The sequence below is a fragment of the Ixodes scapularis genome, unplaced genomic scaffold, assembly GCF_016920785.2.
Source record: "Ixodes scapularis isolate PalLabHiFi unplaced genomic scaffold, ASM1692078v2 PGA_scaffold2__306_contigs__length_199485367, whole genome shotgun sequence".
In the NCBI taxonomy this organism is placed as follows: Eukaryota; Metazoa; Arthropoda; class Arachnida; order Ixodida; family Ixodidae; genus Ixodes; species Ixodes scapularis.
This window is the reverse complement of record NW_024609857.1, coordinates 63,015,203-63,035,017: the sequence shown is the minus strand read 5'-3', so window position 1 is coordinate 63,035,017 and position 19,815 is coordinate 63,015,203. Positions and strand designations below refer to the sequence as shown.

General features: G+C 48.9%; 2 protein-coding genes across 2 annotated transcripts in view; both read right to left on the bottom strand.

Moving 5' to 3' along the window:
• The window catches only part of LOC120835975, a 387,414-nt gene that overhangs the window by 203,255 nt on the left and 164,344 nt on the right, over nucleotides 1-19,815 (bottom strand). The window lies entirely within an intron of this gene.
• The window catches only part of LOC120837130, a 213,803-nt gene that overhangs the window by 184,961 nt on the left and 9,027 nt on the right, over nucleotides 1-19,815 (bottom strand). Inside the window, exon 2 of the mRNA XM_042291893.1 lies at nucleotides 13,461-13,666. The gene's annotated coding sequence lies outside the window, so the exon portion shown is untranslated. The remainder of the gene's footprint in view (nucleotides 1-13,460; nucleotides 13,667-19,815) is intronic.

Here is a 19,815-nt window from a genome sequence, read left to right as displayed (position 1 = left end):
CCGGCCACGAAAAATTATCAGTTGGAAGGATTTATGAAACATCATATAAATCCTCCCAGAGGGGGGCATATCTGTGGTGACACAGATCCAAACAGAAACAACAATCAAAAGTAATAAAAGACGAGGTTCTAGGGGCACGCGCAACACGCAAGCCTCGAGACAGAGAAAGCTTGAGAATTCGAACAGGTCCTTCTTCCTTGGCTTGGCTCTTTCTTCCTCACACCCCCAAGGGGTGACCCAGGGATATCCCTAGGATGCACTTAAGTGATCTGAAAAGCTTCTTTGTATGAACTTCAGGGCAAAATATAAGCTGCAAAAAAGGCTCAATGTGTCAAAGGATATACGGTGGGGGAACAATCACTCATAGGTGATCATCTAGGAAACAGGATCTATCTCCCCTCCTCTGGAAGCAACAGCTTATTTCGCTTAAGCACGCAATCAGATATTTTCATTTTCAAGATTTGCGAACCAGCAGCTGCACGAGCGGAAAATATTTTCTGAAATCCACCACTTTCCGAATTCCAGATTCAGCATGAAGTTGGGTGGGCATGGCAAGGACAAGCTGGAAAATTCCATGGTGCAAAGACGCTAAATCCTGTTGCGCCCCAAACGCCACTTTTGTGTCAATCGTGGCCTATGTTAGCTTATCCGTCGACCCCATGCTCATACAAAAAAGCTTCTTCCACCCCCTATTTAGCGATGCCCCTTTTTCCCTCCAGCTTTTTACAAAGGGAATTCTCGCGAAGTTACGGAAAGTGGTGGATTGTGAATTGGCCGGGCCGAGGACGCGTGATCTATGCTAGATATGAACCGATTATTAATATTAGTCACTTTTGTTTTGAGTGAATTGAAATTTTATGCCATCGTTACTGAACAAGTAACGATGGCATTTTATGCCATCGTTACTTGTTCCAGTATTCGGACTGTAAACATGGATGAGTTCACGAGTATGAAAGGTAATCTCCCCGGAAAGTTTGGGTGTAAAGTAAACTCCAGTGGTGAAGTTTTTAAGGGGGGACATGGGTCTTTGGAGCCAAAAACTGCCTAAAACTGCAGTCCTTTAAAAATGGCAATGGCTTTTGTTCTTCTGAATCTACCAGACTTCTAATTTCGTAGATGAATATTTGAGCTATAAATTAATCTATAATGTCTATGCAGGCTAATGTGCATTGAAGTTGACTCGAAAACACTGTTTTCCCAAAACACAATTTTTGGACTCGTTGAAAATTTGCAGGAGGGATATGCCAGCATCTAGAGCAGATAGAAATATAACCTCTCCTGAAATGTGTAGCTAAATGTGTGAAGCATACAATGTTGAGAGCAGATTTTTCCGTGGCCAGTGTGGAAAAAGTCATTTATGGCATTTTTTTAGAGCTACCAAGCTGGATTCTGTGTCGGCCGCTCGTAAGAAGCAGATCCTATTCACGATGCTCGGAACCGAAGAACAATGCATCGTCGATGCGATTCGCCTAAACGAGAAGCCAGTTCCTAAAGAAGCCAATGAGTTTTCCTTGTTTCTCACCGTTCTCAAGAAGCATTTCGAGTTTTCGGGTTCCGTGATGCTAGAGCAGAAAAAGCTGTTCGAAAGGGTTCAGCGTCCGGGTGAGTCTGTGACGGAGTTTCTTTCGGCATTGCGTAGGCAAGTCCCTTTTTGTGCATTTGGAGATGTACTCAACGCGATCCTTCGCAATTTTTCCTTTCGGGGTCTCGATTCTAAGCAGGTGCAGGACCGCATGCTACACGAATATGTAGATAACTGGCAGTGTCGCAACTAGCACTGCAGCTTGAACACCTCCTAGCTGTACACTCACGCGAGTACCATAGAGAGTGTGCTGTAACGTTTGGCGGTGCAAGCAGAGATCCCAGAGACGTGGGATCGTCTTCGTGAAAGAAGAACACTTTTGTCGTTTCTTTTTTTAACCGTGTTGTTTGCACAGTTGCATGTTCTGGATACCACAAACCAACTAGCATTCCACGAAATAGTGCTACCTATTTTTGTTTTACAGTTTTGATCAAACTCAAATCTAGAAATGTTCATGCATCTTTACAGGGTCACTTTGAAGCCCACGCCTTCAAGCAAAACCAAGCGGATGGTTGGAAAAAGCTGAAAGCAAACGCAGTCCCAACTGTATTTGAATTCAAATTTAACTACTTATCCCTGATATTTATATTATTATTTAAATGATGTCAGGAAAATACCGTAGTTGCAAGTGATAAGGAATTATAACCAAAAGGGCAAAATTGCACTTCGTCATAAGTTCTTTTGTGCTTTTGTAAATTGGAATCTTTCGATTAAGCAATTTTTGAAGCACCACTTCTTTTTTTTCAGTGCACTGCTTTTGTTTTAATCTTGGAACTCACATTTTGCATAATTTAGACAAACTATAAATGTTGTTGTTGATTTACATTTATCATAATATGCCCATATACGTTTCTACTTGCAGCACTGCCCAAAGAGCGAAAACTACCAAAGGAGAGAGCGGTCCCTGTGCCATCATCCTCCAAAGAGACCAACAAGTCCACCCTGGGCTTGCACCCTACCACGTCTTGAGGCCACACAGAATGTTCCAGTTCCCGTGTCTTCCCTACATGAAACGTCATGCTGTAGACGCGACTCCACAGACCACAGCGACGATGTTGTGCCACTCTCACCAAATGTTGGCAGTGCAGATTTAAGAGAAGAGATTGTAGAATTGAAGAAGCAGCTTGCTGACATGCAAAGTAAGTACACTGAACTCCAACAAGATGAGGCCACGGCCAAGAACACTGCTGGAAAACAAGCTGCGATCCGAACTTGGTTTCCCTCCTACCAGAGTGTGTGTTTGTGTGTGTGTTCTCAGAGAGGGTGACTCCCTCCACCAGGCAGAGAGAGGATCGGAAGAGGAGAGGGGCGTCGGCTTTCCGGTACTTGAAAAATACGGAGGCAGTCTAAATAAACCATTATCACGAGAGGGGCGTCGGCTTTCTGGCACTTGAAAAATACCGAGGCAGCCTAAATAAACCATTATCACGAGAGAGCTGGTCACCTCTTGTCTGCCTGAAACTAACGCCGTTAAGGTGCAACATACACAATTCGAAGTCTCAAAAACAAAGTTAAGAAACTTAAGAGTGAAGCAAGCAATGTTATACAAAATCTGAAATTTCTTAATTAAGATTAAGTATGGGCTCTTTCCAAGAGAAACAACTTGGGAAACTCTTGGTCTCCAGACAGTCAAGCAAGGCCTTAAAATTAAATTTGCTTGTGGAACCAGTGGATATGAAACTTTCAGAAAGTTGGGATATCCTCGCCCATCTAACAGGCTTCAATTCAAAGCTTGAAGTACCTGCCTCGCATTCTCCACAAAGTGGTTGATATTATGAAATGCAAAGCAGAGACCATGGAAGACGTAGAAAAAGATTGCATGCCATTTTTGGACGGAATAGAGATGGCAACCAATCTGGAGCTGGATCATGCCAAAGACATGCTTCTTGGGAAAATAACCCTTCCCCCGAAGCCCAAGGAGCCGGCTAATCATGCCTTGGTATTGTGGTGTTTGGGGGAAAAAGTTTGTGGTGTTTGCAGCCCATCGTCATGAACAAAAAAAACTCGCGCTCGGCGCCCGGCGTGCAACGTGAGCACGAGCCACGATCAAGGCTCGGGCTGGTGTGTTTTCTGAGTTTTGCCTCGTTGGTCCTTCTTTCGGGTGAGCAGTAGCACCGAACCCTACATTATTTGGCGCTCCACGCAAAGCCTACTGCTCCCCCACAGGTTGGACCGCAGGCTTTTAGCCCGTTTTAGGCGTGTTAGCCTGGATTTTCTCGCTTCTGCCATCCCCGACAGGCCTACGTGGTCGTTCGACTAGGCTTCGGCCACCGGACTCCATCTTTGCCATCGCAGCTTGGGCATTGTGTATATTGTGCATACTGAAGTATATTAAGTGTTCTTCCGTTCTTTTGTGTTCCATTTTGTTCTGTTTTTGTGTTGGGCTGTTTTTCTGGGGTTGCTTCTGCGATGCAGACCCGCGAAAGAGCCGCCGCAGACCAATGCGAGACCTGAGAGGGGCCTCACCCAACGTCCCTGGACCTGATGGCTCGGGTGGCCAACCTCTGCGACACGGTTGCGCAACACTCAGTCCTGGCTGACCACGGACCCCAAAGGCAACGTCCACGACCCAGGTGGCGGTCCCGTTGTACACGGGCTACGACGACCGGAAGTCCGTAGCCGACTTCCTGGCCGAGCTAGCGGCCTATAAGCTCGCCACGGGTGCCTCGGACGAGTACGTCCTCGCGCAGGTTCTTCCCGTGGCGTTCCACGCAAGCGCCGCGCGCTGGTGGCGCATCATGGCCCCTTTCCTCACCTGGGAAGACTTTCGGCAGAAGTTTCAAGATGAATTTCATCCACCTGGGTACCAGTCTCGAGTCCAGCGAGAACTGGAGCGCCGGAGCCAGCACCCGGACGAGACCCTCGTCGAATATGTACGGGGATGCAGGAGCTCTATGACAGAGCCTGCCCAACAACATCGGAGTCGGACAGGGTTGCTCAGGTGATGCAGCAAAGCCACCCAAGATTCCAGCCCTACCTGTATGGCCGCACGTATTCCACCCTGGAGCACCTGGCCCAGGACGCTCACGGCATACAAGAGACGCTCCTGGCCGAGCTGCAGCATCGGCCCCCACCATCCCAATGACCCGGTGCAGCTGTACAATGAGGAGGAGTGCCAACTCCTGTGCCCCCTTTGTGGGGTGCCCTAGATACACAGGGGCTCCCACCAGGCCGGCGCCCTCCACCGTGCCTGAGAGTCGGCCGCCGCTTTGCACCTCGCGGCCATCGACGAGCACAACCTCCAGCGGGCCCTGGCAGTCGTCCGGCGCCTCAGACCCGCCCTCCTCCGCCCCCCCTCGCCGGCCGACATCGCCATCAACATTAATGACAACGACAAAACCTTCTAAACACCTTAACCCCGACAACTCCAACAAACTCGGGGGAGGGGGGAAGGGGGGCGGGGGACGTTTGTGGTGTTTGCGGCCCATCGTCGTGAACAAAAAAAAAACTCGCGCTCGGCGCCCGGTGCGCAACGTGTGCATGAGCCACGATCGAGGCTCGGGCTGCCGGGAGTGTGTCACTGCCACCGGACAATAAAGGTGTGTTTTCTGAGTTTTGCCTCGTTGGTCCGTCTTTCGGGTGAGCAGTAGCACCAAACCCTACATTATTTATGGTTGTACTCTCAGTTGGATGGAATCGAGGCTGTCATTGTTAAACAAATGCTCAAAACTGCATGTAGGGAAGCCTCTACCGCTTTCTTCGGCAGAATAAACCCGTGCCAATGTTGCCCATTTTTGTGTGTTATTTTTATGGTGTCTGGCTATAACGAAATAGTGAATATAACGAAAAAATTTTGAATACCCACCGACTTGGTTGTAACCAGTCTTGACTGTGCTACGATTTATACAATGACGAGTACCAACACTCAAATTTTCGGTTCAGTGGTCTTATAAAACTAATGCCAGACATGAAAACATAAAAGGCTGCGTCAAGGGTTGTATACTTCAAATATATATATGTTTAATTTTTACTTTCATTGCTGTGCAAAAAACCTGCAGAGCAAGCCTGTGCTACAGGGGAAAACATTTCAGGAGGAGGATGCCACCCGGCAATGATGAGGTAGACAAAGCCTGAGCAGACGCCTGTCTTCGAGACGAGAGGAAGGCGGTCGAAGGAGCAGAAGGTAGAGTATAAAACGCCAGTGTAGTGAGAGGTGCAATCATTACAAAACGACGTATGAATTAAATGGAAGGGCTAGAATATCAGAGTACAAGTTCCTCTACTTGGAGAGGCAAGCAAATAGATAGATAAGAATAGATAAAAAAATAGGGATATCACAAGGTCGTCCCTCATAGCGTAGTTGCCATGAAACGTGAACACCGAATCTTTCCTTTTTAATTCTTTTTTGTTTGCGTGTCTAGTTATCTCGCATATTAAAATTGATGTGTCAAAGTGCTGCAAAATGCTCGATGGCCGGAGGTAAAGGCAACCTCTCCCCGAGGCCCCTGCTATGACAGTGCGGTGGAAGCTATGCTCTCGCGAGACCATTCGACCACTTCCCTCTCTGCACGTGGGAATATGGGGCGGGAGCATGATCACGTGGCGAACGACAGACGTGCAACTGGTCAAAGTGACCACTTGCTTAGCGTGCACCACACATCAGCTTATAAGTGAACAGAGTTGAAAGGGAGAGTGAAAAGTATGCAAGATATGGCCTCTCCTACTTCTACAACTGACACATGCCGAGATACGAGTAGGAGGAACCACGAAAACCGCGTTTCATGAGCCAAATGGCAAGCAGTTACCGAATGCCCCCAGTAACTCATTCTCACGTCACGACGTATCAGACGCTACTCTGTGAATTGGTTTTCCACTGGTTTCCATTTCATGAAGAGCATGGGCCCATTTGATGTATTACTCTCCAAATGAAGTGAAGGCTCATGTCAGGCTCAACTGCGCCTGCACGGAGCTCCTGAAACGGAAGGAGCACGTGGCGGGAGACGGCAAGGCCATCACGTCGTGCTCAAGCCCCTTGCTCAAGACGCAGCACCTGGCGGCGGAACACCTGAGATCGACGCAGAACCGAGCAGCAGCGCCATCCTCAAGGGCAGACTGCGATGACGTCAACCATACGTGCTGGGGAAAGCTGGTGTGGTTTTCGGAAGGGCTTCATGTGCGGCATCACGTTCCGGCCTTTGCCTACTGCACTGGATGCGGCCGACAACGTACCCCGTCGCTTCCTCGGTCTTGGACTACGGTCGAGATGCCCAAGCTCTGGCCCGTGAGCGCCTTATTCGAACGGCAGTGTGGCACATTCCGGCAACACATGATGCTGCTAGCTGCATGCGAGCCATGCGGCCTACGCGACGGACGTCTCAAACTTGCCCTTGGGTGAATGTTTTAAAATCAGGAGATTCTTTTGCTAGAAGGCAGACCCCGAATGGGACTCAACATGCTGCTTGTTGTAAATGTGCAATAAACCAATCATATCAGTCCTAAGAGAGTTGCTTCAAGGTGCCGGCAGATTGGAACCGCAGCCCGTCGAGGGACGACTAACCCGATCAACGAACGTGGGGCGCCTTCACAGAAAAGGTAAAGAGGCGGTTGCAGAAGCGGCGCAGTTGACAGGATCTGCTTAGGCTGAGCTGAATAACTTTGCTGTAGACGAGGGACGACCAAGACTAGTGAAGGCGGCGACCTTAAGCTGAACCCTGGAAAGCCAGCAGACACTCCAAGCTGATCCGACCAGTCGAAGCACCGAGGGCCATGCAGTGCAGTGCTTTGGTAGCTAGGCGAGTACCCCCTTGGTTCCTGCTGGGCGCATGTTATGTCAAAGCCTTGGGTTCTGAGGAGTGATAACGCTAAGGAAACAGGGGAAATGGCGAATCGGGCAGGAGATAAGTTGGCACTCACAGGTCAGACGGGAGGAGCAACTACCACACCAGAGGCGGCGGCGGAGCAGCAGATTATGCTGCTGCAGTTACAGTTAAAAATTGCTGAGGCAGAACGGGAGAGGCAGCGAATGGAGCTGGAAATCAAGCGGCTGCTATCTCAGAGGAGTGCAGAGCCTGGTGAAATAGACAGCAGCGTCGCGGTGGGCGGAAGAGCGGACGAGGAAAGTCTGCTGATATTTGCAGGTCTATTGAAAGGTGTCCTTGTGCCAATGCCCAGTCAGGAGGCACTCGTGCCCAGCTGGTTTGAACATGCAGAAGCAACCCTTGAGTCGTGCAAGGTGCCACGCGAGTGGTTAGCCAGACTGGTCTTGCCGCGGCTTAATGAGCGGGCACGGGGTCCTCTCAAGCGGCTCTCTAGGGAGGAAAGACTGTGCTGCTCTGAAAAAGCAAAATTCTACCTCGCTAGGCGCAGACCTAGCAAGGTAGTCAAGCTGGCAGAAAGTTACGATGAAAACCGTAAGAACAGGCCTGCGATGGTGTCTAGCATGGGTGCGTCTCTTGCGAATTTGACCGTAGGCGAGTTTGTGGCTGCGTCGCAAGCAAAGAAAGCCAACTGTGACGCACATATAAGAAAACTGTGCTTCAAGCGTCTTGCAACGTGGCACATAGCGACGCAGTGCCCAATGATGGAAACCACAAAAGCCCGCTTCGTCAAGGGCAAAGACAGGTCAGTCGTTGCCTGGGTAGCCTTCCCGCAGTATGAGGATGAAGCTCCCCAAGCTCGAATAGGACCACCTAAAGTGAGCAAGGTAGTCGGTACGAGAGGAGTAACGCTGACTAACGCAGGCCAGACATTACACGCAAGGGTTGATTCAGAAGCGGACATAACAGTCGTTAGAAAGGCAGCTTGTCGGAAATATGAGAATGCAGGGTCGGCCATAAAGTTGACAGGGGCGTTCGGAGAACAGGTCATTGCAAAGCTGGCCTACGTCCCATTAACGGCAACAGAGGGCATACCGCTCGTGTCATTCAATTCGTCGGAATGAGGAGTCGTGTGTGTGCTTACCGACAGGCTAGTCACGGGAGTACTGTCGAGACCGTTTATAACGAAGTCGGTTATAATGAAATAGCGGCTACAGCGATGCAATCATGATTTCCCATTGCCTTTTGCACTTCGTTAACCGAAGTCGGTTATAGCAAATAGCGGATATAGTGAAGAGATTTCCGATTCCCATGGGCTTCGTTATAACCGATGTATTGATGTTATAGATGTATTGATCACTCTCGAGGACTACGACCAGCTGCTCAAGGAGAGAGTGAAATGGAAAGTTCACGAGAACACAGAACTGCGTGGTGAGGACATGGAAGAGGAAGAAAGCTCCGACAAACCGGAATGCGCCAAAAATGCACCGTCTTGCGCGGTGAAGGCTGAGAGCTTGGAGTACGGTAGTGCGCAAACGCGAACGATGCATTAACAGTTTCGCGAGGCGTAATTGGCAGATGAGTCATTGCGTGAGGCGTGGGCACAGGCTAGGAGGGGACGCATGGCATGGCAATACGTGGCGAGTTGCTGTTCCATCAGGAACCGATCACAGGACATCAGAGCTGTCAACTCGTGCTATTGTCAGATCGCCACTCAAAGGTGCTGAAGATTGCACACGATTTGCCGTGGGCGGAAAACGCTGCCATGTATAAATTGCTCCTTTTTCTGGCCAAGTATAACGCAGGACTGAAGAGAATACTGGCATTCGTGTTTCGTGTCAGGTGGAGTCCCCAGCCCATACGCTGGACTGCGTACCAATCACGCCACTAGCCAGACCGGGAACCAATTTTCAAGTGGTCAACATGGACTGCATCGGTCCGATTGACCCGCCATCAGTATGGGGTCGCAGATACGAATTGTGCGTAGTAGACGTTAACACAAGATAACCAGAACTAGTGTGCCTCAAGACACTGACAGCAAAGGTCACGTGTGATGCGTTATTGAAAATCTTTGCGTGTCTTGGAGTCCTCAAGACGGTGTGTAGTGATCAGGGGACAAATTTCACGGCAAAGGTGACCAAAAAGTTTCTCACAAAGCTAGGAGCGTGCCCGAGGTTCTCCACGCTGGACCGCCCACAGAGTAACGGACTTGACAATTGTTGGAATGGAACATTCAAGTAAATGCTTTTTCGCATTGTGAGGGAGCATGGACGGGAATGGGACAAGTTTGTACTGTTCCTGCTTTGGGCTTACAGAGAGGTCCCGAAAGTAACGACGGGTAAATCGCCGTTTGAGCTGATGTACGAGAGGGTACCAGTGGGGCCACTCTCGATACTTCAAAAGACACGGTCTGGCGATTGGGCTGTCCCGGACACTCAGGGCATGTCCACAAAGAAATACCTATCGCGCTTGCGCGAAAGGTTAGTTGAGGCAAATGCAAGGGCTACTACGGTACTACGGTAGAGCAATGTAGGTACGAAAGCAGGTATAATCTGCGGGCGACAGACAAACAGTTTAGTGAAAAGCAGCAAATTAGTGGCAAAGTGGAGAGGACCGGCTAAGATAGTCCACAGGTTACAGCCGTACAGTTGATTGAGAAGGAGGATGGGACAGCTCGATCAGTGCATGCAAACAAGCTTCGTGCGTTCCACGCCCGTGCTGGCGTTGTGGGCGTGATTTTCGAAGGTGACAGTGATTTTGGGGACATCCAAACATTTCCAACGCAAGATGAACGAAACCATTGAATACCGCTCGCTGCATTGGGTTACTTGAAACCGTCGCAGCGCGCTGAGGTTACTGCGCTCATCGCTAGGCCCGGCCAGGTCTTCGGGGACAGGCCAAAAAGGTGCACAGTTGGCATGCACAAAATTAAGGTCAGAGGGACGCAGCGCGACAACACGTTCATGCGTAAAAGGTACCAATGGCTTTCAGAAAGGAAGCCGAACAACAAGTACAGGAGCTGTTGACGTGGGGCCTGATATACCCCGTTGAGAGCCCGCACGCGTATCCAATCGTATGCGTAAGCAAACAAAATGGGTGGGCTGAGGCTGTGCTGCGATTATCATAAGCTCAACAACATCACCAAACCAGACGCATTCTCAATGAGTCTACCCTCCGGGTTGCTGCTGCAGGTAGCAAAGGCGAAGTATACAACCTTGATTGATATGTTAAGGGGATATTGGCAAATACCACTGGATGAGCAGGCACAAGCTGTCTTGGCATTTGCGACACCAATTGGGCAGTACACGTGGAGGGTGATGCCATTTGGACTGAGGAACGTGAGCTCTATGTTCCAGAGAATTATCAATGGTGTGCTAGCACCCCACAGGGAATACGCGTGCGCATATATTGACAATCTCGCTGTTTTCTTTGAGGCATGCGAGGAGCACCTCCAGCACCTTGAGAGGTGCTCCCTGCAGTCGGAGCCACGGGCTTTAGAGTAAATGCAGCCAAGTGTCGTTTTGCGAAACCAGAGGTTGAGTTTCTGGTGCATGTTGTAGACTCCTAAAAACACAGTGTAGACCCAGCGAAGGTCAGGGTGATTGAGGAAATACCGCAGACCAAAAGGGAACTCCGGAATCTCTTGGGGCTAGCCAACTAGTACCGCCAGTATGTCCCGGAGTACGACCGCATAGTGCTACCTCTCACTAATCTGACCAATAGGCAAACACCACAACAGTTGCCGTGGGATACCGAGGTGCAGAACGCACTCGAAAACATAAAGGACTGCGACAAGCGTGCGGCATCACTCCACGCACCAGACCTTAATCGTGAATACATCCTTGTCACCGACGTCTCCGAATCTGCTGTCTGAGCGTGTCTTGCACAGCGCAATGACCAGGGCAAGGAGTGTTAGGTTGCATTATTAAGCAAGAAGCTCAGCCCGACCCAGGCTCGCCGGCCACAATAGAAAAGGAGGCCTACGCAATCATCTGGGCATTGGATAAATTGGAGGTCTGGCTTTTTGGCGCACAGGTCTGCGTGGTGACTGACCACAATCCACTAAAGTATCAATCTCTGAGCGGTTTGCACAGCGCGAAGCTGACTCGATGGGCTCTAGCGCTACAGATTCAATTTGACCTTTGAGCAGAAAAGGAGAGTCAAAAACGCGAACGCGGATGCTCTGTTGAGGCTGATGGGTGCCAACGAAAAAACAGAGTAGGGGCCTGAGGATGCAGGCGGATAGGGAAATTCGGGGTATTCAAGGCTTTGTCATGACTTGTGTTTGCGGGAACGGGGGGATAGTCTACACACGGACCCAATGTGGCGCGCATCACAGTCAGAAGGGAGGTATCGGGCTCAACTGCACCTGTACGGAGGGAGCGCGTGGCGAAAGAAGGCAAGGCCGTCACGTCGTGCTCAAGCCGCTTGTTCAAGACGCAGCACCAAGCAGCAGCGCTAACCTCAAAGGCAGACTGCGATGACGTCAACCACACACGGACCGGGGAACGCTGGTGTGGTTTTTGGAAGTGCTTCATGTGTGGCACCACGCTCCGGCCTTGGCCTAGTGCACTGGATGAGGCCGACAACACACCCCGTCGCTTCCTCGGCCTTGGACTACTGTCGGGATGCCCAAGCTCTGGCCCGTGGGCGCCTCATTCGAGCGGCGATGTGGCACGTTCCAGTGTAACATGACACTGCTAGCTGCATGCGGGCCACATGGCCTACATGACGGACGTCTCATACTTGCCCTTGGGTGAATGTTATAAAAGCAAGAGATTCTTTTGTTAGAGGGCAGACCCCGAATGGGACTCAACATGCTGCTTGTTGTAAATATGCGATAAACCTATCATATCAGTCCTAAAGAAGTTGCTTCAAGGTGCCGGCAGATTGGAACCGCAGCCCGTCAAGGGACAAATAACCCGATTGACGAACGTGGGGCGCCTTCACGAACAAAGGTGAAGAGGCGGTTGCAGAAGTGCTATAATCAGAACTTTGTGCGCCAATGTGAAGACCTGCGTGGTTGTTTTTTGGCACATTAAATAAACAAATTATGACTACATTATTACTATTATTTTTTTGTCAGCAGGCAATTGGACTGCACAAGCTGCATCGTATGAAGCTATCCATCCAGCCGCTCACACTTGTAGGAGCAAAACCTTTACATATAAATCTTATTTATTGTATCTGTGCCCTTTGGGCACTCATGCATCAGTGTGTTCACTTAGCCACTTAGAGTATAGAGTTGTGTGTACACTTGCTTCTTTGTTAGGCAGGGATCAGTGAAAATGTGAAGTGAAAGCGTTTCCGCAGGGTTGTGTTCGTACACAGTTCTTTATTTATTTTTGTGTCGAACCGCACTATCAAAAGAGAACACTGTAGTGTTGTTTGTTACCAGCAGGTGTCTCTCCTAACAATACTAACCTGATTCTAACACACTATCACAGAGGGCGCCGCCTTACTGTTACGTTTTGCATATAGGTCATGAATAAAGACTGCCGCGGGTCTTTGCCCAATCGGCCAAACTGAGATGGTCTGGTCCCGGTCTCTACAAACACCACCTGAAAAAAATTTCTGGCTATGCCATTGGTGGGAGCTTGCAATTATTCAAACGAAGGACAGCCTTAACTTTCTGTCAATATTTCTTTCTAACAAGACAATCGCAGCTACAAATTAAGTGGCTCCAGCCTTTTTGTCTTAACCGGTTAGTGTTTAATCCCCTCAAAGAAAATCAAACATGAAGGGAAAAGTGCAAGTTGTAACCCCGTCGCCCTGCAGCCAAGTCTGCATTTTGGTAGCAGATGGCCCCGAAGTGAAAGGCGGCGCAAAATCCACTGGAGAGGATTTGTCTCTTCCTTGGCACACGCGAGTGTTCGTAAAGCAACGGGACAGGTGCCATTCACAGTACCGCGCTCCACGCATTGTGGAATTTAGGCTTATATTGGCTGCAACAAAGTACCAGCATGCCTAAACAATGCCGCAGGTAAGAAGCTCGAAGACAACGCAAGAGGGAGGGCTAATCCATCTCGACGGCTTTCTGCCACACGGTTTACAGATCTGCTTAATTGGCCACTTCATCTAGAGGCTCAGCCATACCAGCGAAGGAAAGTTGCGCAACTCACCCACAACCCTGGAAGCTCAGTAGCTGGTGGTGTTGCCGCCCTCGGTACCCACTGTCAAGTTTCCTTGTTCCCACGGGCCACCACCCGTCGACGACGTCAGGCATCGGCGTAGCTGTCATCGAAGTCCAGTTGAAAGTGCCAGTACCGGTCTCAGCACGACGCCAAAGTCAGAAAATGTGGGCCACGTGACCCGGCACTTCTTCGTCCTGAGGAGGAAGCAACGATACAGTTAGATTCAACGGGAGTGTCATAAATACACTTTGAGGGTTATTCATATTGCAAAGATGACCCGCACATCGTGAGATCAAATTTGATCCATAAATCAAAGTGCAATCAAAAGCCAGATGATAAAACATAAAAAGTGCAACGTCACAGAACACATACTGCAGTTGAATGGGTAAACACGTACGCAGAAAGACATGTAGTGTAGCATCGTGCTTTTACACCTATCCTAATTTTTTTTTATGCATCATCTGTATGTTTTTGAAATAATATGCTTTTAATCTTGTTGAATACCTGCAGTTTGGTAATAACCAATACATTTGACTTGCTTACTTGTAATACTTATCATTCCCTCTAGAGTTAGAAGTGTACCCTCAACAGCCTCACTTAGGGCATCTTTCATTTGCAGCAGACAGGATGTGCCTTTGGATTTCTAAGATGCTACACTTCCTCAAACAGCTATGAATTTTTGCATTTATCTTGCAACAATGATAAATTCACATTCTCGGACTTGTTCAACTCACCACCACTGGGTTCATCTTCACTTAAAGCCTCAGCTTTTCGTGATTCACAGTTCTCTTATGTAATGTACAGAAAGCCTAGTTTTCTTGGGCACACGCAATACGCAAGGTTGCTAGGACATGTGCAGCTTCCACATGACAGCACTCGGCATTACTAAAAATTATTTCCATATAACTTTATTTTAAATTTGACATTCCTTTTTTTACAATACAACATGAAGATATTAGAGTGTAAGACAAAGCGATGGCAGTGCACGTTGTTCAAAGATGCCGTCAAAACACCAGAAGAGGCTCCTGACCTGCAAACTAAGCAGGTGCAACCCGTGTCAACCCATGTTGCATGCAACCCGTGTCAACCCATGTTGCATGCAACCCGTGTTGCTAACACATCGAGCCCACTGGACTCGCTGAGACCAAGCATCTATAATGTCAGAGATCTCACTAAAGACACTTCCCTCAAAAAGTTACTTTAAAGGTTGAATTACAACCCCTGAAAGCTGCAGAAGAAACAACAGGGAGGTCTTTTGGTGGGGCTGCCACCATAAAAATCTAAAAAAGGGTGTAGACGCGCCCTTTCTGGCAGGAGGACGGAGACTCGGCGACTCCTGCTCAACCCAAAACTACTTACAATGTGGCCTGCGCGGTGTGATCCACGTGTTTCGAGAGTAACTCGCAATGCTCCCACAACGACATAGAACTTGAAGACCAGTTCAGTTGTTTTTGCAATTTTCACAGAGCATTTTGGATATTTAAAGTGCAGAACAACGTCCTCTTTGTAGTCAAAGCACCGTAGAGAGTGGAGGTGGCGAATGCGTGGCTCAGTGTTGGCCTGGAGCAACTGGAGAAAAAGCCCATGTATGCAAACGCAACATATGCCTACAAACACGGAAGTGAGCGTAGGTGCAAAGGCCCGTTCACACTCTTGCGACCTCTTAAAATTGGGTACCTTGAAACCTCTTACAACGAGAGGACACACTGGCACCATCTATTGGGTAGCAGTGTAAACTTGGCGGTCCGGCATATTTTCTATTTCTCTCGCGCATTATCCTTTCTTTCTTGGCTCGAAAAACTTTTGTCAACGTTACAAGCGAGACTTTCTTATAGGTATTACGCAGATTCGACCTCGAGAATACCGCAAAACCTTCGCTTTTGTGAAATGCAGTTCCAGGGTCACCACATAGACGGCACCAGCGTGCCAGTGTGTTCTCTCGTCCTAAGAAATTTTATGAGGTTTTAGCAAGTCTCGTCTCTCTCGGTCGTACTCGGTTGCAAGATTGCGAACGGGCCTTTAGCGCGAACACGACTTCGGCGCATTTTCACATTTCTCTTTGAAAGAGTATTAGTGGGAACGAAATTTTACCGTCTGCATTATATCCCCAAATAAGCACTTTCAGTACCTATGGTAACTTTGATGACAACCTTTCCTCTCTATGAGAAAAAAAACTAGCGATCGCTTGTTTGTGCCAACAGTATAGCGCTTTTTACCTATTTGGAAATGGTACACAAGTACCTCTCAAGTTTCCCCAAACACAATATTTTGGTTTTTGCTAAAAAGTTATAAATGTTAATTTCACACGAAAAAAAACAAAAAAAACAACCAATATTTTGGTTTTGGCGAACACAATTATTTGGTTGCTTTGTGTGACTGCCAGTCTCCCTTTCTACCTCTAGGTAAGTCAGGTCATTTGTGACAGGATAATGACAGGACCTCCTGAAGGCAATGAAAATGGGGCTAAACCAAGCGATAGAGAACACCTTGGAGACATTTTTTCGTACTTTTTCTTGGGCCTTTGTTTTTCAGGGGTATATTTTCTGGGAACTTTTTTTCCAGGGAAATTTTTTCTGGGGACTTTCTTTCTGGAGAAATTTCTTCCGGAACCCCTCGAATGTAGCTGCAAGTTCAAGCAAATGACTGAATATTGCAAAGGCAATATTCAGTCCACGACTGGCTTTATTAGGAGCGACCAGGTCACTCCGCGTTTCCCTATGGGAGCGCGCAGGCCAAGGAATATCACATGAAATGCTTGGAACGACCGGGTGTTCTGCTAGGCGCTGCGCTAGCTCAACATCAAAAGCGCGGCGGCCACTATGGAAGGCAATGGGAGCGTGTGGAAATAACGTTGGTTTCTGATGATTTTTGTCGCATTTAATAGCCAGGCACTAATAATACCACATAGTGTGTATAGAATATGTTAAAATGAGTCACTATAATATAGTTTTCTCGAGCAGAACAGTTAGTATTGTGAGCTAAACATCAACAGGGTGTATGAGTGTACAGGATGGTGCATCCAGTTCGCCTGCTGGAGCTTACTTTCGTGATCGGAATAAAAAAGTGTCATGTCGAATTACTGTTTAATCATGCAGCAAATGCAATGCGAGCCGCCCTCGCAGCTTGCTTCATACAGCCTAGCCAGAACATGCTTTATAGCGAGTTCGTTTCACGGCACTCGTGCCCACGCGTGCCCACTCGCAGCGTGGAGCGGGTTCGTTTCAGCCGGCACTCCACGAGTGGTTGCACTCGCTGCACCGAGGAAATCGGGAGTGCATCAAAATGCAATCCCGTCATGCCTCACTCAGGCGAGGGGCGGGAGCAGACGACGAGTGTTCGTCTGCTACAATGTGTCTCGGAACCGAAAGGAAAAAAAGTAGATTTTCTGATAGAAATCCCGTCCCGCAGGCAACGGAATCAAACGCGAGATTGAATTATGAGCGTCTGCTATCCTGCTGTCCAATGAGTCTATGCGGTCCAACATGAATGCCTACCCGGAATCCCTAAGCATCGACGCCACGTACAAGCTCCTGGAAATTCGGACACCAGTGTATGTGATGCACGTTGAGGACTCTAATGGAGATACAGAGACTGTATGTGTGGCCATTCTAGTCAACGAGTCTGCACCCTGTCTCAGGTAGATGTTTGACAAGTTCAAGGAACTGCACCCGTCGTGGAGAAAGGTGAAGTGTGTCATGGCAGACAAAGACCTCCTGGAGCGTGACCTTCTCAAGGAGAGCTTCCCAAGCTCAAAGGTTCCGATCTGTGTGTTCCATACTTTGAAGACTTTTCGACGTGAAATCGCCTGCAACAAGATGGACATCACTGCAGAGGAAAGGGACCAAGCCCTGGGACTGCTGCAGAAGATGGTGTTGTCACGATCAAGTGAAACATTCGAGGAGCTGCAACAAGAATTCGACACAAAGGTTTGAAAAGAGATCCGCTCCTACTACGACAAAAACTGGCGACCCATCAAGGATGAGTGGTATACCGGACCAAAGTTTATGTCTGAAAACTTCAATAATACCACAAACAACAGGATCGAAAGCGTAAATGGAAAGCTCAAGAGTGTGATAAAAAAAAACAGCTCCCTTGAAGAGCATATCCAAGAGGCCCTGTAGGCCACCTTCCAGCCCCGAAGAAACAATGTACCAGCAATCATTGACTCCCTATGCCTTCAAGCTCGTGAGGGAACAGATCCATCTGTCAGCCAAGCAGGTGGCAATAGACCATCAAGCAGACGCGTTCACGTTCAAGTCATCATCCGGAAACATATCTACAACAGCAACCAACTGCAGTTGTTCTTTTTGGAACGCCATGCGGCTACCATGCCGGCACATGCTTGCAGTTAGGCGGACCCTGAGTCTTAGCCTCTATGACGCCACACTTTTTCTGGAAAGGTGGTGGTTTTGGGGTTTTTTGGCGCAGCAGCATCGGGGCCATAGTGCGCCAGAAACATTGTGTAAAGGAAGCCTACATTCTTTAAGGACTGACTAAAGCCTCAAAGCGGACCTTACTAGGAACGAGACTTATAATTTCCACAGAATGTTAGTTTCTTCCAAAAAAAAAGTGGAAGCCGTTTACAACTCCCTGTAACGCCGAATTAGAGCGCAGCTCTTGAGGATGAGGAGGGAAGGGTACTGGGGGGAGGGTCAATGACCGAAGGGGGGGTCACGTGACGATGACCATGCCGATGATGTTATCAGTGACGTCACTGATGACGTCATCAGTGACGATGACGATGCGGATACCGATGACGTCATTAGTGATGATGACGATGACAATGCGGATGCCGGTGACGTCATCAGGGACGATGACGTCATCGAGGGGTCACGTGACCTTGGGGGGGGGGTCATGTGACCTTGTGAGGGGTCACATGACCTTGGGTGACCTTGGTTACGCCGACGACGACAGCGACGCCGCTCAAGCCGGAAACGGGCGCCTAAGAGCTGCGCTCTAAAATTGAAAACTTGTGAGACTGGGACAAGAGGCTCGTCACCCAGTAAAGGGGTGTCCAAACAGGACACTACAAAACCCTCGACTCCGACAAATCGTGAAAATTGAAGCGGACGCTTCTATTTTTACGGTCTGTCGGAGTCGTGAAAATGTTTGCAGGAGTCGTGAAAATTTTTACGATCACGACTGCTCTCCTCTTCAGATTGACGTCACACGCCACCTGCGTCTGTCTCACCTCGCCAACGCCCTCGCGTACCGGCGTCGCCTCGGCTCGAAGGCCAAGGAGGTCCGGCTTTGGGTGGATTTGGGGCATTCCTGCGTCGAAGGGTGCGTTTCGCCCGCCTCGGATCTGCTTTCTTCGTCAAGATTCACTTTCGTCGTGATGGCGTCCGATGCGGTTCCGTATTGTGAGCGGAGGCCTTGAGCAATTGACCGACAGCCAACAGAGCGTGTGAGTGGCTCTCCGGACCCACGTGATGAGCAGAGCAAGGCCGCCGTGGAGGAAGCGAGGGGGAGATTTGACGGAGGGAAGTTTCCCCCCGGGAAGAATTGACGGAGGGAAATTTCCCTCCGATGGCCGGAAGCGGATCGCGGCAGAGCGCGGCACGATTTGCCGGAGTCGCGGGTTTTGTAGTGTCCTGTTTAGACACCCCTTAAAAGTGCCAAGTGAAGTGGTACATGTTCCCAATAGAATATAGAAAAACAGGTTCGACGGTTCTCTTCAAAGTGTGGACAAACTATCAAAATGTGAAGTATACTTAATGGTTCAGAACAGAAGTCAGAGGTCGGTTCACTCTCCCTACGCAAGAGGTAGCTATGGGTAAGGTGGGTATGTCCTATTCTCAATCGGCATAAAACTATCTCATAAAAGCGCTCTCGGTGTCTGGCACTGCGCCACTTTGCTCAGGATGGGCTTGATCATATGGAGTTTGTTTTGCAGCTGGGAATCCCATTCCCTCTGCCAGGCATATTTTATTTGCCTTTTTAGTGGTACTCGGTAATCAGTAGCAGGGATGCTGTTATGGTCAACTGTCCTATCTACACACGCAGAAGCTGCACGGTCAGCTAGCTCGTTGCCTTCAATGCCAATATGGCCAGGGACCCAGCAGAATTCTATCTGTATTTTCTTTGCCAGTGCTTGTGTTAGTGTATTACAAAGTTGCACAAGCAGAGGGTGCTTCCAAGATGTTGGAGAGTTGAGTGCTTTCAATGCGTACGACAAATTTGAGAGAAAATCCGTATTCTCTAATCGAAATTGTCGTAACTCTTGCGCAGGTTACGGCAGAATCCTACGACAGCTCCGAAGCTGTCTTGCGCACTTTCTACGATCAAATTAACATGGCCGACAACGTCGCTCAGTTGCTCGGTCGCGACGACCAACGGACAT